This window comes from Stenella coeruleoalba (assembly GCF_951394435.1).
Source record: "Stenella coeruleoalba genome assembly, chromosome: 6".
NCBI lineage: Eukaryota > Metazoa > Chordata > Mammalia > Artiodactyla > Delphinidae > Stenella > Stenella coeruleoalba.
The window spans coordinates 76190195-76216105 of NC_137151.1; the positions used below are offsets into that span (position 1 = coordinate 76190195).

The 25911-nt window shown below is 39.1% G+C and overlaps 1 protein-coding gene across 7 annotated transcripts in view; it reads left to right on the forward strand.

Annotated features, from left to right (window-relative positions):
- ITGA4 (integrin subunit alpha 4) overlaps nucleotides 1-25911 on the forward strand; it is a 463364-nt gene that overhangs the window by 111524 nt on the left and 325929 nt on the right. For all 7 annotated transcript variants that reach the window (XM_079924117.1, XM_079924118.1, XM_079924112.1 and 4 more), the window contains one exon: nucleotides 13986-14095. The gene's annotated coding sequence lies outside the window, so the exon portion shown is untranslated. The remainder of the gene's footprint in view (nucleotides 1-13985; nucleotides 14096-25911) is intronic.

Sequence of the window (25911 nt, forward strand, 5' to 3'; positions counted from 1 at the left end):
TTTTCTGGTATATTGAAACCAAATCTCTATTAGAGATTTCATTTAGTTGAAGAGCTTTATATTTTGATTTATTTTATTATATGCATTATAATTTAATAGAATACACACCATCTTTTTAAGCCATGTGCATACTTTTACTTTCCTGGCCTTTGTTTTAGCTGATGGCAAATTCAGCCTAAAAGGGTAGTTAATATTAAATTTAGAATAGTCATATCATGCTGGTGATGGACTTTTTACCAAACTAGAATTCTGGGACCCCATTATAAGGTTGGAAAATACTGTATCAGTGTTGAAAGTCTGCAACTTGTCTTTTCAAAGCTCCATTATATTCCAGCTATGTTTCAATTTTTCAATTTATTAGAATTGTGTCTCTTTTAGAGAACTTTAGCATACCAAAGAAAGATTTTGACAGTCCCTGCCCCCAAATTTATGACAATGCCAATTAAAATACCAGTGTAATTATAATGCCCAAATGCTCATCTATAATGAATGCGGTTTTCTAAGCACACAATTTTCCAGTACATTTGGTCAATTTTCAACGAAAAATTATTTAATCTTTATTTGAGGTATTAGTTAAAGGCAAAACAGCTTCACTCTAAGCACTTTGGAATTCATTCAAAGTTCAAGTTGTTAAAAGTGATTCAATCTGTTCTGTTTGGGGTTTTTCAAAGATTATCCACCTGTAGTAAATTGAAAAACCAGGAAAGACTGTATTGTTAGAACATTTTCCAATTGGCCATTAAGTACTTTCTGGAGATTTCTTCTCTGAAAATGATGGGCATGACATGCACTGTTTGTTCTATTTGTTTTGAGAAGAAGATAATAATAGCAACAAAGAAACAATCATCTTCAAGATGTACAAATATTCCCATACGGACACCATATGAATTCTCAAGGTTAAGGCACTTTGAAAGGGGTTTTGACTTTATGGAAGTTACATGGGCATAGGGATGGTAGAATCAGGCCAATACTTATTAGTATGATTAAACCATTCTTACAAAGGCTCTAACTAGAATAGAAACAAGTCATCCAGAACCTGATTGAAGTGAGGTAATGAATATAATAAGCTTCAGAAGCAAGAGAAATCAGAGTGCTTCCAAATGGTTTAGTTTGATAAGTATTGAAATTAGAGGGCTCTCATCTTGGAGTATTTAGTAACATCACCATTCTCAGATGCTCTTCTAAAAATTCTGAGAAGTACTGTGGGACCCAGGTAAAGAGTAATTCTGATTGTCCAGTTTCATTGTGAACATTTTATTCAAGGAAGAAATATTAGAACTTGTGAAAAGTACATGCCATGAAGTCATCAGAAATAGTATGCCTCTCTGTCTTGTAAATTCTTGATATTATGGATGTACTTCTTCTTGTGATCTTAATTGCCTGAAATCTATTTGGCGTGCTTTGTAATCTCTCCAAGTCAATAAAATGTTTTGTCTTTTGAACATATTTCTGCTTTAGCAGTCAGATCCAGCCAGTAGAGCAGATTTCTGAGTCTGATATTGAATGGTTTTATTTCAGAGCTTTGCAGATTGGGAATATTTTTGTAGTGAAAGCTGCAAAGAAGGGAGATTTGCCCTATAAGTGTATATCCTAAAATCAGTCAAAACTTAAAAAATTTAGGTCAGATACCTTGAAGTATGTTTTCAGTTCCTCAACTTTAAAATTATAAAAGTTATAAAAATATTGTTGAAAAATTTTTTTCTTAACTACAAACCACTTTTCAGTATATCAAGATGAACAGAATTCAGTTGAAGAAGAACAATCAATGTATCTTTTGAGGAAAAACAGTTCTGATGATTTCTTTTTGTTTTATGTAGACCTGTTCCAGCTGAATGCAGGTATGTGTGGGGAAGCTAGAGCTGAGCCCCATAATCTGTGTGTCCTTCCTCTAATGAAGTTTGGTCAAGAACTATAACTGAGTGCAAAAACAGGTTATCCTAATTTGAGGCACTTTTGAGTTTTGTTTTGCAGAAACTTTGTATCACTGCCTCTTGTTTGCATAAGGGAATTTGACAAGCACAGCAAAATCCACTTAGATGCTGGTCTCTCTTGAGGAACAAGTGGGAGGCTATAGGCCTAAACTGGACTCTGTTCAAGGAGCAGCTCTTAAAAGAGGATCCTGGTGATTCTCTTGGTTAGTTAGAAATTCTTCAAAGTCATATCTTGTTCTTAGGAAGCAATCTCTAGGCATACCCTAATGAGATGCCTTGGAAAATGGCCTTCACCTGGTGGCTCATTTTATCAGCCTTTCTGGAACCTAGTACTGGGGGAAATTAAGAAAAATCAAGCCCTTCTGTGAAGGCAGACAAGACTCTCTTATTCGTCTCAAACATACAATTTAGAGGAGTGTAAAAAAAGAGTGGAACACTAACACAATATATATTGCAGAATCCATTTCTATGGAGTGTCGTAACTTGTCAGACCTGGAAATTTCTCAAACCTAGAAATCCTTTAGTCTAATCCACTCACCTCCTTTTCTTATGCCTTTGAGGGCTGGGCTGATTCAATGACATAATTGCCAAGGCTTGTTTGTGTGGCAGGGTGCAGCAGTAAGTGGCTACCTGGCAAGACAAATTTCCATTTCCCTGCCTAATGATCAGTTGTCCTTCTGGAAGGTATTTCTTTATAATAGACCTATTAAAGACATTCCCGGGCTTCCCTGGTGGCTCAGTGGTTGAGAGTCCACCTGCCGATGCAGAGGACACTGGGAAGATCCCACATGCCGCGGAGCGGCTGGGCCGGTGAGCCATGGCCGCTGAGCCTGTGTGTCCGGAGCCTGTGCTCCGCAACAGGAGAGGCCACAACAGTGAGAGGCCCGCGTACCGGAAAAAAAAAAAAAAAAGACATTCCCATAACCAACCAGTATTGCACACCCTTGACACATGACATCTTGTGAATTCCTAAATTAACAAGGGAAGTGTTTGTGCAACTTACCCCATTTTAATAATCTTTTCAACTTTCAATAAAATTTTCTTTCTAAGGGACCAAGTTTTACTCTGACTGGAGTGTAGATGAAAACTGTCACTTGCTTTTACTTCTATGTAAAATGTTCATATTCTAAGACACTAAGTCACTGCTGAGTTGAACATTCTAATCTTACAATTAGTGCTTTCATTGGCTTCTTCTGTTTCCAAATCTAGGGTTGAATATCTTGTGGAAATGGAGATATATATATATTATATAATGTGTGTATGTATATGTGTATATATATATATATATATATTTTTTTTTTTTACGAGAGGCATGTTGACATAAAATGCTGACACTTAGCCAGGCCTACTCACTAGCCAATTTTCTCTTTTGTCTGAGTATCACTGAATTTTGTGAGAAGTTGAAAATACAAATGTTAAATTTATTAATACCAGGAGTGTACTGTGTTTCTAAATTAACCTAGTGTAAAATATTTTGACAAAAATATTTTTAATTTCAGGAAGTACTATACAATACACCATCTCCCTGTCTATCCTTCCATCCATCCATCCATCCATCCATCATCACCAAAAGGTTGACTTAGTCATCACTGCATTCTAGTTGTTTTTTTAGCAGCATCCACATCACACGTTCTCTTTCTACAGTTGTCTCTTTAGTTATTTCTTTTATTCTCACAGTTTCCATGAGCTAATGTAGCTAATTCTCAAATACATACCAGTTTTTTTCTTAGTCACTGCATTATACATTTCCTTAGTTAGGCCTCTCAAGGAAAGTAGGATCTAATATTACCCTCATTTTTTAGATGATTAATCTGAGTCCTGATTCCAAAGCCCATGCTTTGAACTGCTCTGCTCTACTGACTTTTAGAAACAGCTGTACCTCTTGATGAATTTCTCCACCAGGTTGTTCAGCAGACAACACAAACTCACCATGCTCCAAAGCAAGGGATAATCTCCCTTGGGAAAATCAGCAATAACTCCAGACTTTTCTCACCTCTATTTCTGTTAGTGGAACCACCATCCTAGTCTGGCCTGAGACCTCAGTGTCATTTTTAATTGCTTGCTCTTTCTCTATCTCTTCTTCCAATTCAGTAAGCTGTCTGGTCCTTTCTCTGCAGTATCTCTGACAGGTATCTTTTTCTTTCCATAGCCACTCATGCCCCCAAACCCCAATCATCTTTACCTCTTACTTGAATGCTAAATTGGCCTCTAATTGTTTCTTTCCATGTCTCTTTTTCCTCTGCAATTAATTTTGTTTGCCTTTTCTAGGTTAAGCTTCTTAAACCACACCTCCAGTTACCCACTTACATCCTCAAAATATTTCAAAGCTTCATCTCTGGCTACTAAATGAAGAACAGATGCTTCTAGTTGATGTTCAATGTCTTCCTTTATAGTAAAGGTTAAAAAACAAACAAACCTCAAGTATCTAGACCCATCAGACTTATATGACGCAAGGTTTAAGAAAAGCTTTTTGTCTTTACTTCAAACAACAACAAGCCAGCCTAGACTTGATAATAAATGGCAGCTGACGCTTGCAGAGGCAACAGGAGATACGAGGACCTGTAGCCATCAATAGAGTTTCTGCCCTGTCCAGGGGTCCACTTCTGCTCGTCTCCACTGATTACTGACCTGTTGGAAGGCAGGCCCAGAATTGCTGCCAGAACTTTAGATTTTTCAAGAGAAGCCAAACACTTAGATTTTTATGTGTAATTCTCCCATTTTTTAAATACTGGTAGCTAATTCAAATACAACTAGCTCCCTGTCTTTCTTTCTATTTCTGCAGTTAGAAAATAACACTAAATACTGACCAGGCCAAACAAGTCATCAGGTAGCTAAATTCAGCTCATGGTCTGAAAGTGTGCTCCCATTGTAGGTAGTATGTTTCTCTTGCTCCCCTATGTAGACTTTATGTTCCATGCCCCACCTTTCTCCCATCATGACTTCTGTGGTCTTGTCTCTCTGCCTTTGTTCTTGTAGTTCTTATCCCAAGGAAAGCCTTCTTTACCTCCAATCTATTGAAACCTCACCTATCATTGCAGCCTACCTTAAATTCTATATCCTCCACAAAGTTCCTCCTGATGCTCTCAGCCAGGCATCTTACTTTCTTACAAACTTTGAGTCATCTCTTACGAGGCCCATTTCCTCACTCTGCCTTGCACATGGGCTGTTGATACTTACCTGCTCCTGCTTGACTGGAAGATGCATGAGGTTAAGACCATCTCTGGAACCTCACAGTCTTTGTCAATAGCCTATACATACAGCTGAAGTTCAATAAATCTTATATTGAACTTGCCAAGGATGGGAGGAAGAGTCTCTGTATTTGAGTATTTTTGTTTCAATTTAGAAATTGCAGCTCATCTGGTTCTTATCTAAAGAAGGTGGGTTCATCCAATCCTCTTCTTCCTTCCATAGCCCAGATACCATTACACCGTGTCTGTGAAAACTCACCTTTGTGGCACAGTATGTGACATGGAATCTGCTTACTTTAAGGAGAAAAAGCATCATTGTGCAGGAAGATCTTCTGGTATATGGAAGGTTGATCCTAGCCAGGATCCTTTCTCAATAATAGGCTCCTAGCCCATTCCTTTCTCAATAATAAGGCTTCATTCAGATTTGCTCATTCTTGTTCTCATTTAGAGCCCTTTTAATTCCTCTTTCAGACACCATATAGTATCACTCAATCTTCAGAGTCAGTATTCTGAATCTGAACTTTCTCTGCTATACTACATCAAGTTCTGAACTGCTTCTACCGATCAGATAACAGGCAATCTGGCGGGCTACCACATAGCCAATGAATGACCACAGAGTACATCGAGAACTTAGTCATGCATATTTAAAAGCACTCAGCCTGAGCACGTTTTTATTGATGAATGGTAAGTGCTTTCACCTACCTATACCACCATACTGCAGTTTACAAAGAAACCTACCACAGCAGTTAGACCCTCAACTTTCAGTTGTAGGAAAGCCGTTACAGAAAGCAGTAGTTCTTTACAATGCTGATGCTTCAGCGTATCCTAATTCTTGTGCTGTAAGCAGGTTGGGGGTTTTAGTTATAGTTTAAGAAACTTTACTCAAGCCAGGACATGCCCTAAACTATATTTCTAGTGAGCAGAGTTGTAGTTCTGTTTGTATCTAGCATAATACACATCGAAAGACTATTAAAAATATTCAGTGTTATGATATTCAAGAAAATCTAAAAGAAAACTACCCATTTCCCAGCCATCTAACATGTAATCATTCATTTGATTTCTTGTTTCCTTTCATTATTTCTTCAAATCTGCAAATACCTTTTACCTAATGTTAAGCATACTTTATGTGTGGTAAGCACACATTCTGAACTAAAACTTTGTTTTATGTTAAATATTTCCTAACCTAACAAAAGTGATTCTCATATATCCCAGTATGTTGTTGCATCTTTTAATGGAAAGTGATCTAGATATAAAGGGACCTGCATGCGTATGTCTTGAGGCATTTATTTCCTTGAGAGATTAAGAAAACAAATTGTAAAGTAACAATCTCACCAACCATAGCACAGCCTCTCACTTCGTTTATTTTTTGCTGATGCTAGAAACACAGTCCTGTGATGAGTATGCACAATAGAGATTCATATAGAAACTAAAGAAGTATTGCAAGACAGATGCTGGCCAGTATTCATCGTTAAGTGGGTTTAACTTGTATTTATGAAAAATTTTGACTCTTAGAGAATTGACACTGATACCTTATCAGCCAGTCCTGAGTCACACATGGTCCAGGAGGTATTTCCTGAGGGAATACTAGGAATTCTCTGAAGTGGAGAGGCTGACAGGGTCATCTCCCTCACTTGTTAACTTTCAATATATTAAACGGTATTGCAGTCTTGTGTACTCAGTTAAGTAGGTTTATGGATTATATATATTTTTTAATAAATGTATTTATTTATCTTTGGCTGCATTGGGTCTTCGTTGCTGCACACAGGCTTTTCTCTAGTTGTGGCGAGCAGGGGCTACTCTTCGTTGCGGTGCACAGGCTTCTCACTGTGGTGGCTTCTCTTGTTACGGAGCACGGGCTCTAGGCATGTGGGCTTCAGTAGTTGTGGCTCACAGGCTCTCGAGCGCAAGCTCAGTAGTTGTGGCGCATGGGCTTAGTTGCTCCGCGGCATGTGGGATCTTCCCGGACCAGGGCTCGAACCCGTGTCCCCTGCATCGGCAGGCAGATTTTCAACCACTGCACCACCAGGGAAGCCCTGGATTATATTTTTTAATTAAAAAAATTAACTCACATAATGGACAAGTAGCTTAAGAAGATTTCAGGAAGGAAGTAGAGGGTTGAAGTTAGTACTAATAATAACAAGCCAAGAAAAATTTAACAAACATAAAAATTCTTTTGCATAATTAGTGGATGACAAGGAGAAATACATATGATTTATTCTGATATATTATTAAACAGTGTTTTTCATTCTCAATACCTGTAATTCCTTTTGACACTGTTTTTTTTTTTTTTTTTTTTGGCGGTACGCGGGCCTCTCACTGGCCTCTCCCATTGCGGAGCACAGGCTCCGGACGCGCAGGCTCAGCGGCCATGGCTCACGGGCCCAGCCGCTCCGCGGCACGTGGGATCTTCCCGGACCGGGGCACGAACCCGTGTCCCCTGCATCGGCAGGCGGACTCTCAACCACTGAGCCACCAGGGAAGCCCTCGACACTCTTTTTAAAGGCTACCCTTGCCCCCTGAGCTTCAGTGTGCTGGGCGGCAGCACAGAATGTCTGCCTTTGTGGCCAGGAGCTGTGAGGCTGTGAGCCTGGGGGTCTCAGAGCTCCTTGGACGGGAGGAGGCAGCTGCACTAGAGACCTCAGAAACTACACTAGAGAAGCCTTGTGTTGAGGGGACTCAGCGGAGCAGGCATGGAGGGATATCAGCTGAGGATTAGAAGGATGCTCACCCCTCTAGCTCCTCCGCCTTGGTACTTCAGAGCCCCCTACCCCAGCCCCAGTGAAGGAGCACCAGAGGGAAGAAGGGAGAGAAACCCTGGGACTGAGAGCAAACTTCAGCTACTCTGTGGAATTGGGAGCCTAAAAGAGAAATCCGAGTCATTTATAGAAAAGTAAAGACTTTTAAAAATAGATCTGAGTTTGTAGCCTGAAAATTATACCAGGTTCTTTATGCAGAGAGCAGTTTTAGTTCCCCTTTTTTATCTTCCTGTTTTGGACCAGTGGTTCCCAAACTTGTCTACACATTGGTTCCACCTGGGGAGCTTAAAAACCTGCAAACTCCTGTGTCCCATCCCCAGTGATTGTCATTTCAGTTGATCTGGGGTGGGGCCTGTGCTTTGCAATTTTTGGTTTGTTTGGGGTTTTTTTTGTGTTTTTAGGCCGTGCCGTGTGGCTTGTGGGATCTTAGTTCCCTGACCAGGGATGGAACCTGTGCCCACTGCATTGGGAGTGTGCAGTCTTAACCACTAGACTGTCAGGGAAGTCCCTGCAATTTCTAAAAGATCCCGGGTGATTCTAATTTGCAGACAAGTTGGGGAATCACTGTTCTAGAACATTTCCAGTGTTCTGTCAATACCTAAATAACATAGTTAATTTCTGTGCCTTTTTAAATAGGAAGACCACCTACTCCTGATGACTAATTTTGAACTACAAAAATCCAAATACATTTTTAAATTAAAGCTTACAAGTAATCGTGCTCCAATACCAAAGGCAAACATGACTGTAAAAATTTTCCTTACAATCTTTTTTTTTTTTTTTTTTTTTTTGCGGTTTGCGGGCCTCTTACTGTTGTGGCCTCTCCCATTGCGGAGCACAGGCTCCGGACACACAGGCTCAGCGGCCATGGCTCACGGGCCCAGCCGCTCTGCGGCATGCGGGATCTTCCCGGACCAGGACACGAACCCGTATCCCCTGCATTGGCAGGCGGACTCTCAACCACTGCACCACCAGGAAAGCCCCCCTACAATCTTTTAACCGATAACTGTCTGCAAAATGCAGTCTTGTTCCAACACAAATTACCATATAATTGGATGTATGAATGTATGTACATATGCATTGGATGGAGAAATATCTGAATATCTTTCTATTCTTTACCATATGCCACATTAGTGCCTTGGGCAGGGCACCCTTTTCCGCTCTTCCCCCTAAGTAGAAGCTACTCTGAGTAAAAATGAAAATATCACTTCCATGTTTAGACTAAACCTTTATTTTCTTTTTCAGGTACCTAATCCAATTGACTCTACATTATAAAGGCCCTTGAATATCATTCTTCTCCCTATGACCCTAGTTCAGACCAGTATCTCCTTCCTGGATTACTGCAGTAGATTCCTAACTGGTTTTCCTGCATCCTGACTTGTTCCCTTCCAGCCTATTCAGTTATCACAACACACACCACTCTGTAATCCAGTTCTCCATTTCACTCCACATTATTTTCCAGCATCCAACACAGTACGTGGCACGTAGAGGATAGAGAGTAAATATTTGTTGCGTAAATGAAGGAATATAGGTCTTTGCCCTCTTTCCTCCTTATTATACAACACTCCCAGCTCCTCTCAAACTAGAAAGCTGTCTGGCTAAAAACAGATGAGTCATGAAGTATGGCTACAAGAGCAACCATGTGAGGAAACAGACACACATATGCTCCTCAGCTGAACTTCTTGACATCACCAATTTGGAGATTACGATCAAATGCCAAGTCTGTTGTCATGGTCTTCTAAAAGTTCTGGGGGGGGGAGAACGTTTCTGCCTTTTCATTTCTGGAATTAGCACCATACTATGTAGAGTGAATAATTAGCTACAGGTTTGTGAATGGTTTTTGTTAGGTCGGTTCAAATTTATAGCTCCATGTTTTTATATTCTGTATATTAGTCTGCCCATGATATTTCACTGACTTTTACTATACCTCTAAATATGCTTTTTTTTTTTTTTTTTTTGGTGGTATGCTGGCCTCTCACTGTTGTGGCCTCTCCCGTTGCGGAGCACAGGCTCCGGATGCGCAGGCCCAGCGGCCATGGCTCACGCGCCCAGCTGCTCCATGGCATGTGGGATCTTCCCGGACCGGGGCACGAACCCGTGTCCCCTGCATCGGCAGGCGGACTCTCAACCACTGCGCCACCAGGGAAGCCCACCTCTAAATATTCTTTATTCAATTGTCAGGAATTTGGTGGGTCACAGTAGCAATTTTTAATTTTAAACTTAAAATTACCAAGTACAGAGCATAATGTGTCTGAAGTTGCACTTTTCTATAACTCTTTAATCTCAAGGTAAGTAGTAATAATTAGAAGATTAATGAACTTCAAAAGTTTCTTGAGTCTTTTTAAAAACCATTTTGTGTGTAAATTTTCTGATTATTTCTACAATGGAAATATACATTTATATTTTAAAATTTGACAATGGACTTTATCTGATTACTCCTTATCTCCAGCAACATGGGGCACATGGCATGGTCGGCAGTTAGGGACCTACAAAATAAAGGTGATTGGCAAGAAAATAAAGAAAAGCAAGTAGCCTTCTCTAGTTTTTTTTTTTTTTTAAATAAATCTGTTATTTCTGTTGTCTCATCAAGTTCCCCAGTCACTTGGTGAATCTTTGAAGGCATCAGCAATAGTGTCTGTCGTCTACTAAGCAGTGATCACTATGGTAGATTTTGTAAAATGTGAAAGGAAACATTCTTCTATTCTGTAAAATTTTGTCTTTTGACATTTCCTACAAAAGAAGTAGTAATGATGTAGAGTGACTCCCATAATATACAAAATACAACAAGGGAACGATGTGAAAGCAAATAACCCACTCATCACTAGTCTTTTAATGGGAGCGGCCATCTTTTCCGGACCCCAGATGCCTGGTATTGGATTAATCATAATTCTTGGTCCAGGACACGCTGTCATCATTTGACTTAGCGTGACCCTCTTTTATTTATTTGTTTTAATAACATAAAAATGTCCATATAAAGAGCTTACCACCTAACCCAAGAACTGGATTAGTATATTTATCTTAAATTTATCTGTACTTCTTTTCTGACCCTGCTGTCTCCGCTCAGGGGTAAGCAATATCCCAAATTTTGTATTATTCCTTTTAAAAATAGTTTTATTTCATACACATAAACAGAGATGCATATATCTAAACAATACATTGTTTAGTTGGATTTAGTTTTGCTTCCTTTCATGCAACATTGTTGCTAAGGTTTGTCCATGTCCTTGTATCTGTAATTCATTCCTTTTTTACTGTTTTATAATATATGCTGAACATGTACCACAGTTGATTTATCCATTTTCCTGTGGATGGGCATTGGGAATTTTCAAAGCTGTTGCTATTCTGAATTGTGATATATGATCTCTCTTATCTGGGGCCCTGGTGCACACATGCAAATATTTATCTTGCATGTATGCTTTGGAAGGCACTTGCTGGCAATAGGGTATACTCGTTTTCAAATCTACACAATTTACAACTTTACAAATTGTTTTCGTACAACCAGGAAGACAGTTTCACTTTCTAACACTTGGTATTGTCAGACTACCTAATTTTTGGCACAAATTTTGAAAAATGATACTGCATTGTGATCTGATATGCATTGTCAAGTTTTTTGATGAGATTGATCAACTTCATCTGATTAGTGGCCAAATGTGTTTTTTTGTATAAAACGTATTCCTTTCTCCCATTTTTCTTTTCTCCTTATAGATTTGTATGACTTTGTATGTTCTTGGTACTATCACATTCAGTTATATGTGTTTCAAGTGTCTTCTCCCATTTTGTGGCTAGTCTTGCCATTTTCTTTTTTTCTTAAATACATGTTATATTTTATTTTATTTTTATTTATTTACTTTTTTGGCTGTGTTGGGTCTTAGTTGCGGCATGCGGGATCTTCACTGTGGCACGCAGGCTGCTCTCTGGCTGTGGTGTGCAGGCTCAGTAGTTGCAGTGTGCTGGCCCCAGAGCATGTGGGCTCTGTAGTTGTGGTGTGTGGGCTCCAGAGCGTGTGGGCTCTGTAGTTTGCAGCATGCAGGCTCTCTAGTTGAGGCATGTGGGCTCAGTAGTTGTGGCTCATGGGCTTAGTTGCCCCATGGCATGTGAGATCTTCACTCCCCAACCAGGGATCGAACCTGCGTCCCCTGCATTGCAAGGTGGATTCTTAATCACTGGACCACCAGGGAAGTCCTGCCATTTTCTTTAAGTGTCCTATTTTAATATGGTTAACTGTATCAATATTTTTCTTTATGAATTAAGCCATTTTACACACAAACATGCACCCACATATTAAAACCTGGTATTTAACGTATGCATATGATTGTGTATATATATACATTTCTAAATATCATTATTTTTATGATTCCAGATCTCATGATTTGAAAAACAAATTATTTGTGGGATGGGGGATACCAAAGCATTTATACAACATTGATTGCAAGTGATTTTCTGAATAGAGATCTGTTTAAAGAAACAGTGCATCTTAGTACTGAATAAATAGTGTGTTCTACATTTATTACACGCAGAACTCCAATTTTAAAGATTCTACTGATACTTTTCTATTTATCTCAGGCCAAAAGAATTACACCTTATACACAGTGAGAATGTGTATTCTTTCTAGACATAATATCTTCTGGTAATTATTTGGCATATTTTTTTAAACATCTTTATTGGAGTATAATTGCTTTACAATGGTGTGTTAGTTTCCGCTTTATAACAAAGTGAATCAGCTATACATATACATATTTAACATATATTTATAGGCAGATAACTAATGATGAATCCAAAATGTAAGAAATCACTACATAATACCTTTTGAGTCATAGCATAAATGCCAGGACATAAAATCTTAGCTCTTACTGAGTGAGTACTTGCCAAGTACCAGGCACTATTCTAACCATCTCATAGGCATTAATCTGTATAGTTCTCACAGCCACCCTATGAGGTAAGCACCACTATTCCCACTTACACATGATAAAACTGTGACAGAGGTCAAGCCACTTGCCCCAGTTGTCCTGGAAAATAGTGGAGCTAGAATCTGAACTCAGGCTGTCAGGACACTTTTGAAAACAAAAGGGACTGCTGTTCAGAACACCTTGGGACAGTAGGTGTAACCAGGCAGGGAGTCTGGCCAACCAAGATGTGTGGCCACCTAGCCATGCAACATCTTCCAAGGATTTTTATCCCTTTGGAAACAAAGAACATAATCTGTTTCTTGTGGGTCTTTGCATTGTTTGATATGTGAAAATTGATAGCTAGTCCTTTTCCTTTTAGCTTTGAGTAGTCACTCACACATTGAGGCATCAACATAGAGGCAGACTCAGCATCTGGAGTCTCGCCAAAGTGGGCCTTACAAATTCCTTGCTCTGTCTTCTCCATGTCTTCTCAGCCAGAGATGCCTCCGTGCTAAACCTGTGTGTGTCTTAACGATTGGTCCTCGCACTGTGATCTCTTTTATTATAGACAGAAGTAAAGATGACATATCTAAGCCTTCATGCAGTGTAAGAGGAAGGAAAGAAAAATTGGGTTTTTGAAATATAGCTCAAAAGTGAGAGAGCAGTGAAGCTGAGACCATAGGACTTTCAAGTCCTTATCTGCTGATTTATCATCATAAATATTGCTGATTTTTAAAAAAATCTGTGACGGGGAACAAATCAACATTGGTCTTCTTAAAGCGCCCTGAAAAACATAGTGTGTAAGTGACCATCATTTACTACTATTTTTGTGTAAAAATAAATTAAGGTTTCTCTTTCTTTGTCTAACGTAACTGGGTTCATTTTAAGGCCAGGTGTTGTACATACTTTAAAATTTTCTATATATTATGATTTGACATCTTAAAAAGAAAACTTTCTGGCTGGGAGAACTGGCCCTTTCTGGGGTGAGCTAATTCCTAGAGATGGCAAAGATCCCAGTGCAGGCATGCCTTTGATATGCAAACTAACCAGTCAAAGCAACACCTCCTCTATCTGGTCCATACACCCCAGGAGCAATATTCCTCTGCTTTAATTATCCCAAGGCCAGGAACCAGGCAACTAGAGGACCATCCCTATAGTCCAAGGCCCTTTGGAATTATTGACAGTAGCCAATCCTAACCATTTACCTGCCCTGTCTTGCTTTTCCCACAGAAACCCCAGTAAAGGTGGAGGCCTAAGCTTTCCTTGAACTCCTGTCTTCTGCCTGTGACCACCCGGGTGATTTTCCATGCAGCCCTGCATGCACCGTCTCTCTAGGACATGTGAGTGTAATTAACTTTGTCTTTCTGAGTCTCTCTGTCTCTTCTTGTGGCCACCCCTGACCGACCACCTCATAAAACAACACAGAACAGACTAGAAATTTGAAAAGAGAACTTAAAAATCAAGGGAAAGAGGGAAATCAACAAAGTGCTCTGGGAATCACTCTTCAAAAAGCAGCAGCAGAATGTTCTTCTGAGATGTTTGTTCATCAGACTGTCCGCAGCTCCACCTGCACCTAACTTCCAACTCCTTGACTGCATGAATGCCTCATGCTGTTGTCTGTGGATGAGGAGGGACAGCTGTGTACAGTAAAGACAAAGCATGGTACTGCATCAAAGCAGCGCTTCTTTGTCAGGGCTGGTCCTGATTCAGGTGCTATTCATTTATAAAGAAGCACTACAATTGAAAACTTAAAAACGTTTTCTTTATTTAATAGGTTTCTTGGTTGTGTTTTTTGATGAGGTGCTTTTATTGACTCAACAATGTTAACCTTGTTGAATCAAGCATCTACACAGATGAGAAAAATCTGATCATTATCTTGTAATGAGCTGTGAGTGATTCTTTGGCATTCCCTTATTGCCTTCATACAGAAGCCAGTACATTTGGCTTGACATTTGACTTCATTTCTCTTAGCCATGTCCAGAAACAGAAGGCTTAAACTGAGCCACAGCTATTAATCATATAACAGGTGATTACTAAATGTGGAAGGAACAATGGAGGGAGTCACCTATTATTTTTAGACTCTGATATGATCCTTATTATATCATGTTTTTCTGAATATTGGCATGCTTGAAATTCAAAGGGGAAAAGAAACTGGCTTCTCCATTGTAGAATGAAAATTATAGCTCAAATTTATCTAAAAGCTACTTTTTACTTAATGGTTGAGTTTTATTAATAAGTAATATACTTTTAATATGTTATCAATAATGGTAAAGAAATAATTTGGGGAGAAGGACACCTACCCCTGTATCTTCATTTCACATAGAGCCTTGGCTATTCAGGATGGTATTCGAGAACCTTCATGTTGGTTGTAAGTTATAAATTGATTATTCACTTGAGGTATTCCAGAGATTATTTAGAGATTCTCTTTCTGAATTTTTTGGTAATGTTTTGCATGTAATTCAAATGAAATTCTATTTATTTCATGAAGGTCTATTTTGGAATTTCAAGAACTACAAGTCAGATAAAAAGCCACATTTATTAGCCCCAGGAGATCACTATAAAACTCAGACCTAAAATTAATTTCTCACAACACACAAAAGATAGAACTCCCTAGTTTATGGTAGCCGTGGGGAAACAGTGATATATTGTTCTTCTCCACTCAGTTGCTTCACCACCAGCAGGTTTTACTTAACATTATTATGATAGTGAATGACCCTAAAGAGGGCTCCCTCGTTCACTTAAGGCTCCTTCCTAATAACCTACAGCTGTGTGAACGCCATCAGCTATGGGAGTTTCTGAGGGGCATATATTAAAAGTGTTGGAATGTCACTCCATATGGTTCTTGCGGGCTTCCTTTGACGACTCATAATATTCCGTCAGTCCAGCTGTCAATGGCCAGTTCCTCAGCTGGGCTGATGACTTGAAAAGCTACTCACCAGTCTTTGTTTCTCATTGTTGCTATTAAAAAGCCAGGAGCTCTTTGTTTGCAGTGGGTAAAAAACGAAGAGGTGCTTCTGTTGAATGAACCCAGCGAAGGTTCTGAATAGGACTGTCTCCTCAAACCTCTGTAAACTTCTGTTTTTTTACACACTAAAGTACACTTGGTTGTGGGGATGCTAAGTGACTTGGAGGAGAAATTGTTATTGTTTCAATTGCATGGAAATATAAACACACATTTGCAAAAGGGGCCCCGAATGCAGCCTTGGGCACAAGTTTCAGAGTGATCTTATTTTGTTGGCTTGTAATGGACGGATTTAACTTTAGAACTTGTTTGCTGAAGAAAAGCAATGAACGTAAAGAGGTAATGTTTTACTGTAAAACTTTAATGTAGAAAGAATTAGTGGGATCATTACATCCTTTCTTTGGGAAAACAAAGAGGGGCATTATTGGAAAAGAGCAGAAAATCTACAAACTATATGTAAAATTAAATAGAATTTAAGGGGAAAAAGAGGTAAATATATAAAGCCTAATTCTGTAAAGAGATTAAAGTTTTACTTTTTTCCTCTTTTATTTTGGGACTAAATCTTAATTTAGAACCAGTCTTACAGAGCGTTGACAATTGATCGCTTACATTGTCAGAGGAAAATAATGTGTTGATGTTTATATGTTACCCTTGTTGATTTTTAGACATTTGCCTTTTTTATTGGAAAATTATTTTGTTTTAAGAAGATTGGTAGAAAGGAGACAGTTTCTGGGGAAAAGAGTTTAGAATGATTGCCTTCATATATTTAGGCTTCTCTTTTAAAAATTCATTTAATTTCTCTATGTTTCTGTTTACCTGTTTTCATAGAAGGCAAGAAAACACCAAATTAACTCCAGGATATGAGGAATGTCTTTATAAATATTTATAAATACTTTTCCAGTAGTTCTAAGGCCTGTACAATGGATGTTGAAACAAAAATGCATGATAAATGGTTATTCCTATTTCATTAGGTGTCAGAGTCTGTGAAACATTCCTAAATCTCCAGAATCAGTTAAAGCCTGTTTTTATAGCAGCTCAACGCTAAAGACTCTAAGGAACATTAGCAGAACTTCATTCACCCAAAATTAATGGGCCCTGATGCAGTTGGAATTCTACAAAAAAGGGTATCATTATATGATCCACACTTCTCTAATTGCACACCTACTTTGTTTTAATGCTCTCCTCACATTTCTGAAGGTTCGCATATATTGTGGCAATCATTTACTAATATCTCTTACTGCTTTGTCTTTCCTCGTACGTTTCTTGTCTTCATCACGAAGACATGTTTTTGTAAGAAACTTTTCTATTATACCTTGCAAACAAATCTCAGTCGTTAGCCCCTTAAGTCTTTTCTTACATACTGTAAGAAATGTAATAATTATTTAAAACGCTCCCTTGAAGTTGGAAAGCAGATGGAAAGAAAGGGCTTCATTCACTTATTAAACTGTTTTCTACAATGTGTTGACTTATTTAAGATACATCTTAGAAAACAGAATGCTAACTATTGCCAGAATGAGGATAGAAGAGAGTAAGCATTTGAAATTTGGAGGGTTTATTAAATATTGGCAATCGAGTACTTAAGTGTAACATATAGAGACCATATATATAACACAGTAAATAATTTTGTTTCTTAAATACTTCAACCAGGATTTCATTATCACAAGCCTATTTGTGGTTTTATTTCACAAAGCATTGAGAAAGAAGAGAAAGATAAGAAAAAGCACAAGATAAAAATTAGAAAGATGTCCAGCACAATGATTGATTACTTTTTTTATATGATAATACTGGGTCTGTTTTATCTGCATTTGGAATAAAATTATGGCAAAGTCAATGAGCACCCACCCCCCCTCCCACCCAGATGTTCCCTAACATGTTCTAACAGAGGACATACAGGAAGGAAGCATCTTGCTTATTTAGATGTACCTTAATCAGTGAGTTTGTTTATAAAAATTAGGCCCTGAGGGCTTCCCTGGTGGCGCACTGGTTGAGAGTCCGCCTGCCGATGCAGGGGACACGGGTTCGTGCCCCGGTCCGGGACATGCCGTGGAGTGGCTGGGCCCGTGAGCCATGGCCGCTGAGCCTGTGTGTCCGGAGCCTGTGCTCTGCAACGGGAGAGGCCACAACAGTGAGAGGCCCGCATACCGCAAAAAAAAAAAAAAAAAAATAGGCCCTGTGGAAAAACTGAGAAGATGAAGAATAGGAACATTATTTCACAATAAAAAATAAACTGGAATTTTGGGAGCTCAGGGAGGCTGAGAATTCAATTATTGAAAAAATGACTGAGGGTGCTAGAACAGTTGGACATCCACGGGCAAAAAGGTGAATCTAGACACAGGCCTTCCTTACACACTTCACTAAAACTAACTCAGAATGGATCTTTGACCTAAATGTAAAACTGTAAAACGCTAGAAAATAACATAGGGAAAAAAAAATCTAAATGACCTTGGGTATGGCAGTGACTTTAGATATAACACCAAGGTACCATCCATGAAAAAAATAATTGATAAACTAGTCTTCCTTAAAACTAAAAATCTGGGGCTTCTGCGGTGGCTCAGTGGTTGAGAGTCTGCCTGCCGATGCAGGGGACACGAGTTCGTGCCCCAGTCCGGGAAGATCCCACATGCCGTGGAGTGGCTGGGCCCGTGAGCCATGGCCACTGAGCCTGTGTGTCCGGAGCCTGTGCTCCGCAACGGGAGAGGCCACAACAAGTGAGAGGCCCGCGTACCGCAAACAAACAAACAAAAAACTAAAAATCTGCTCTGTGAAGGACAATGTCAGGAGAAAGAGAGACAAGCCACAAACTGGGAGAAAATATTTGCAAAAGACCTATCTGGTAAAGGATATTATCCAAAATATACAAAGAACTCTTAAAACTCAGCAATAGGAAAATAGGCTGATTGAAAAATGGGCAAGAGAGCTCATCCACCATATGAAGTTACAGCAAGAAGATGGACGTATATGAACCAGGAAGCAGGCCCTCACCAGGCACTGAATCTGCCAGTGCCTTCTTCTTGGACCTACTGGTCTCCAGAACCATGAGAAATAAATTTCTGTTGTTTATAAGCCATCCCCCCGCCAAAAAAAAAAATGGGCATGAGACCTGAATAGACACTTAACCAAAAAAGATATACATATGGTAAAAAGCACATGAAAAGGTGTTCCATATCATATGTCATTAGGAAATTGAAAATTAAACAACAATGAGATACCACTTACACACCTGTTAGAATGGCCAAGATGCCAAACACTGACACCACCAAATCCTGGGGAGGGTATAGAGCATCAAGAACTCTCATTGCTGGTGGGATACAAAATAGTACAGCCACTTTGGAAGATGGTTTGACATTTTTTTACAAAACTAAACACTCTTACCATATGAGCCAGCAGTTGTGCTCCTTGGAATTTACCTTAATGAATGGAAAACTTATGTCCACATAGAAGCCTGTACAAGGATGTTTATAGCATCTTTATTCATAATGCCTCCAACCTGGAAACAACGAAGATGTCCTTCAGTAGGTGAATGGATAAACTATGGTATCTCCAGACAATGAAATATCACTCAGTAACTAGAAAGAAATGAGCTATCAAGTTATGAAAAGACACGGAGGGACCTTAAATTAATATTACTAAGTGAAAGAAACTGAAAAGGCTACATACTGTACAATTCCAACTATATGACGTTCTGGAAAAGGCAAAACTATGGAGACAGAGATCAGTGGTTGCCAGGGGTTAGGGGGAGGGAAGGATGTTCAGGCAGAGTACAGAGGAGTTTTAGGGCAGTGAAGTTATTCTGTGTGACTACAGTGGTGGATACGTGTCATTAAATATTTGTCAAAATTTATAAAATATACAACACCAAGAGTGAACACTAATGAAAACTATGGAAGTTGGGTAGATAATGATGTGTCCATGTAGGTTCATCGATTTTAACAAATACAGTATCCCCCTGTGGTGTCAGATGTTGATAGTGGGAGAGATTGTGCATATGTGGGAGCAGGGGGCATACGGGAACTCTGTACTTTCTGCTCAATTTTGCTGTGAAATTAAAACTGCACTAAAAAATTAAGTGCACTTAAATGGCTGAGGACCTTTAAAGACTAGCACTGATATTTTATCTCCAGGTACCTCAAGCAGCTGTGAGCTGCTGCACATCTCCCTTTACGGCCACAGACCTTCTATGAAGGCAGTTCTGGGTGTCCTTGAGCTAGTCGTAATTTGGGGGAGTAAAGAACTTGGAATGGTGGCATCAGTGAAGCATGGAAAAAGCTCACAAGGACATCAGGGCCTGGAGAGAGTACCTGTCAGAGAAGCAGCTGCTAGGTAAACCGTTCAGGAGTGAACCAGTTCATCTTTTCCCTAGAAAGATACTAAGGAAGGTAACTGTTGGGTGGAGGTTGCTCTTGGGGGGCTGAGAGGATAGTTGGTAGAAAAGCCGACATCTGCTTTCATACCTGCACAAAGGAGGGATTTTATTTTGCATTCTGTAATGCTTCTTTTGGGGTAGGTAGGGGATAAAACAGTGAAGAAATAAGTGTTCGACGCATGATAGATACTATTTAAAGTTGTAAGTGAATGGCGAGAAAATGTAAGAGGCAAACTTAACACATGATGGGTAAGAATAAAGGTGTTAAATATAAACGTTACATGAAAATATATCATTAATTTTCCATTTTTTAAAGCACCATAGCAGTTTTATAAAGGGGACATAAAAATGAGTATATTTTAAGCTAATGTTTATGGGTACCTGAAGAAATAAAGAATATCGAGGGAAATAGAAACTTTTTAAATTCTAAACTGTGACATAAGGAAATCTCATAGTTCAGTCAACTAGAAGGGAGATAAAATAGTGTCCAGGCATTTCTTAATTGGAAATTTCTTTTTCTCAGCCCAAAAAGAAACTTTCCATCTGTTCTAGCATCTGTTTACTGCGGTTCAAGAATTTCTCCAATTTAACAAGTAGGTGTGACAGTTATGACATCCGGGAATTTTTATAAGGAAGCACAAAAGAGTTGGGGTGGCTGATAACTGGTTTCATAAGCTTTTCGCAGATTCCTTATCTACACACAGAATTAAAATAGCTCATCACATGGCATGTTTATACCTTTTATAAAAAAAAAAACTCTTTCAATTGATGCGATATTGGGATTGTACTATTTTTAAACCTATTTATCATGAGAAGAGCAGAAAGTGGTTTTGCCCAATTACAGGCCATGGTAGGATTTTAGGAGATGTGACTTCTACGTCTGTTGGTGAGGCTAATCCCCTTGTCGCTTTCAGAAAGTTGCCTCATTTCTCTTTGACTCAATTTGTCCACTGGTTAAAATGCAAATTTAAATACCTGCCTATTCTGAATATACTGGAACGTTGAGGAAGAAAATATACTAGGCATATAGTTGCTATAGACTGAATATTTGTGTCCCTCTCTATATTTCTATGTTGAGATCCTAATGCCCAATGCGATGGTATTAATAGGTAGGGCCTTTGAGAGGTACTTAAGCCATGAGGGTGGAGCCCTCATGAATGGGATCAGTGACTTATAAAAGTGACCCCAGAGAGATCCCTAACTCTTCCACTATGTGAGGATACAGGCTATGAACCAGGAAGCAGGCCTTCACTATGAACAAAACCATTTTGGCACCTTGATCTTGGACTTCCTAGCCTCCGGAACTGTAAGAAATACATTTTTCTGGTTTCTAAGTTACTCAGTCCATCACATTTTGTTATAGCAGCCTGAACGGATTAAGAGAAGGGTATATATGGGGCTTCCCTGGTGCACAGGGTTAAGAATCCGCCTGCCAATGCAGGGGACATGGGTTCGAGCCCTGGTCCGGGAAGTTCCCACATGCCGCGGAGCAACTAAGCCCGCAAGCCACAACCACTGAGCCTGTGCTCTAGGGCCCACGAGCCACAACTGCTGAGCCCATGTGCCACAACTACTGAGCCCGCGTGCCTAGAGCCTGTGCTCTGCAACAAGAGAAGCCACCGCAATGAGAAGCCTGCGCACTGCAAGGAAGAGTAGCCCCCGCTCGCTGCAACTAGAGAAAGCCTGCGCACAGCAACGAAGACCCAATGCAGCCAAAAATAAATAAATAAAATTTAAAAATAATAATAAAAAAAAGAACAGTATATGAATGCAAATGAAGATCATTACAGTTGAGTCTTCCCCCACCTCTTATGTTTGCTTAGAAACTCTGGCTTCTGAAGTTTTGTAATGTATTGCTTTCATTTGAGGGAAAAAAACACGATCTTAAAAAGTTTAGAACTTCTGAATATGCCTTGAATATGTAAAATTTTCTTTCCCCCTTTTAAAAACTTAAAAAAAATTTTGTCTTAATTTATTAAATTATTTTCGGTTTGTCTTTATAGCTATATAATGTCTCCAGTATTTCATTGTGCTTTTCAGTAAGTGTCAGGCACCTAGTGAAGCAAACATTTTTGTGCGATCATTATTTATCTTTCACATTTGGGAATAGAAGAAGTGAGAGTACCACTTTAGTTGGTATTCTGCCATGTGCCCAAATCAAATATCTCTTGCCCCTCTGAATCTAGTGTATATTCCAGTTTGACTTTTGTTTGAAATGATTTTCTGTGGTCTCACAGTACAGGTCATCCAGGTGTGGTCATCAGGGGTGGCTCCAGGTGACCTTAGGGTTCTGTGCTGCTGGTCAGTTTACTAGTCTCCAGACCGTGACCAGACCCATGAGGTTTACAGTTTGAAAAGGTCTTGGTCTTGGGTCACTCAGAAGCATTCTTTGTAAAAGGGACCTTTCCTGTCCACATTCTCTTCTTTTGATTTGACTAGAATTCTGTGGGAGTGAGATGCCGTATGGGAAAGGCTGAGAAGTTGAGGATTTCTGATGCAAACTTGCCTAACGTTATGAAAGGTGAATAATAGTTGGGAGTTAGTATTTCCTTTACTTACTAGGCCAAAGTACACATTTTCTCTCACACAGTCCCAAGAAGCAAAGAATACGAGAGACTTTGACCTCTTAAGTGATCCTTCATATTTTGTTGACTTGCTAGAACCTTGTATTTGCTATTCTATTATCTATGTCTATATCTGTACCTATAATGTTAAGAATACTAACAGAGTCAAAAATAGAGGAAGAAGGAACGTATGTATTACCTCAAAATATGTGAAGAGATGCGCAACCTAAAATTAATTAGGAACACAAGACCACAGTGAGATACCATTTTACACACAACAGACGGGAAAAAATTAAGCAGTCTAGTAATACCAAGTGTTTGTGCAGGTGTAGATCGACTGGATTTCTTATTCGTTGCTGGTAGGGATATAAATGGGTTCCACTACTTTGGAGAATACTTTGGTATTGTGAATGAGAGCATTTGTATACCATTTGACTCAGCAGTTCCACTCCCTTATGTATATACAGTCATGTGTATCAGGAAACATGAGCCTGTATCTACAATAGCCACACACTGGAGAAAGCCCACTGTGGTACCTGAATAAGTCAATGATAGTGTCGTGAACCAAGGGTAATGATTCTGCACAACTGGTGTTCATCCAAGATAAAAGCCTAAGGAAAACAAGAAGCATCAAGATGATCACCTAATACAGCATCTGACACGTAGAATGCGTGTAATCATTTCTTGAATAGATGAATGATAAAAATCATTCATTTCAGGACATTATGTGACTCTTCAGGTATTGGTAAATGTTAAAACAGCCTCTCCTGACTAACCTGTTTCCTTCTGATGAGACCACAGATATTTACTAAGAGCCCCGTTACCAAATATTTTCACCTCACTTAATGATGCTGTATTATAGTCATGTGTATTTTACTGTGTAAATGGTACTAAAAATTTTGCACCCTGCCCATTTTGTAACTAGAAGCAGCTTATAAACTCCTGGAGGGCAAGGGCCACATCTGAGTTTCCTTTTCTTTTCTTACAAAACTACATGGAATGGATAATCAGTAACTGCTTAGGACCCAATGGTGAAATAAAAATCTACTCAAATTTTCCTCTTTTTTTAAAAAAGTCTATTTTGAAAAGAACAAATCATGGTCAAAAGCAGAATATTTCAACTGGATTAGGTGCTCCATGACGTCAAGTGGATACTCTTAAAGAAAAATTCAGTGTATAGGTAGTGAAGTTGTAGCTATTATCTTTATGTGTAGGAATATGTTTGTGACAAACACAAGGAAATTTTTATGTGGTAATACTAGGACGTAATGAAATTCTTAGCACACAAGGCATCAATGATAGAAAAACACTGTATATCTGATATTCATCCAATTAAAAGCATCTAAACAATGTGCTATGCTTATTCTCTTGCTAAGAAAAAATGGAATCCAGAAAGCTGTTGATATTTCAGTTCTAAGAGGTTATCTTTGTTGGTGGTGTTTAATCAAGTACTAATCAGGAGAGGTACACTTTATAACAGAAGAGCAAATTTAGCTGAAATCAAAACTACCCAGGCAGTTAGTCTTAGATGATTATTCTTAGAACTGTGTTAGCCTATTTCCAATTAAACTATACTTCCTGTTGTTATAGTGGCTATAAGAGGCACAAATTTAAAGAGAAAAAGAAAGTGGACTTCCCCACTCTTTCCCTTCTACCTACCTAGTACATCTCCTGTTTTAACCTTCTAATATGCTAATTGGTTCATGTGTATCAGATGAGATTCTTTTCATAGAAAGCAACAGAAATCCCAAACTGAAATAACCGAAAAGGAAGCTTATTGTTTCATTAATTGAGCACTCTATATCTGTTGTGACTAGGATTTATTATTGGTTCTGCTTACTCTGGTTTGGCTCCATTTTAAGGCAGGCTTTTTAGTGGTGGTTACTTATGTAATAGGAAAGAGAACTTCTGTCCTTCAAGAGTAGAGCAAAAACTTGGCTCTCCTAAGTTGATATTGAGCTATGGACCCATCCCTGAAGCAATGAGTGTGTCCAGGGAAACAGAATTAGTTTAGACCTGCAGTACAAGTCTACCTCTATGGACGTGGGACTGGGGACTATGTGTTCCAAACACAAAGGCTGCATCTAGGAAGGATAAATACTTGGACAAAATTTAGGGTACTGTTACCAAGGGTAACTCTGTGCTAAATGGTCCATTTATCTACTATATTATACCTTTCAAGTCAGTTCCACGTTTTCTTATAATATCTTTAATGATTATGGGCTATATTTTTATTTTATTTTATTTTTGTATAGAAATATGAGGGATACTGGCAGGATAGAACAGTTTTTTGTTTCTTGGTTGGTGAAAGAAGGTGCAAGCCACTTTTCTGCTAGGTGACTACAAGGGATCAATTTGGAACAGATTTTCTTAATTCTGAGAATTTCTTTAAGGTCACTTATTATTCAAATGGAAGAAGTAAGAACCCATTGATTCAGGAAAAGTATATATAAGAATATTTTGTGACTCCTTAAAAGTTTTCTCCGTGTATCTTTTGCTGTGTAAGCTTGGGGAAAAGTGGAATAAATTTGCATTGTCAAGGACTTCTAGGAGAAAATAGAATGTCCCCATTTTGTTTGAGACCACCGTATCCTAGCTAACATTGGATAGGTTGAGATGTTTTCAAATAAGTTCACCTGTGTCCCCAAAGGAGCATTTGTCCCAAGGGAAGGCAGATATTTGACAAGTGAATTGTAGGAAATCATGAAGATTCATTCCATAACAGTGTGTGCCTGGAAGACCTCCCTGTCACAAGGGGATATTGTGGGAACAGTGGCTTAGACTGAAAAGATAAGAGGAGATCTGTAACTTTGGTACACCTCTGCAGCTCCTGTTGCATCATTGGGAGGGCAAAAAGGCTCAAATGAATGCACTGGACCAGATCAGCTAAGTGCAGTGAATTTGCATGGCAGTGACGACAGGAATGACAATTGAATATTGGGGCTAGTCTGAAACTGGTCAGACAGCTTGAGTGCCTTCTCTTCCTCCTCCTCTAGTTTTTCTCTTTCTTTCCCTCCGTCTCTCCCTCCCTGCCTCCTTCTGTTCTTCTGCTAAAGATGAGTAACTGAGAAACAGAGATGACCCCTTTGGACTGTGTAAGTGTCCATGGTTCTTGACAGCTTGGTTAAGGGGAGAGGTTTCAAGAGGGAGCCACTGGACTTCCTTTTTTTTTTTTTTTTTTTTTTTTTTTTTTGCGGTACGCGGGCCTCTCACTGTTGTGGCCTCTCCCGTTGCGGAGTACAGGCTCCGGACGCACAGGCTCAGCGG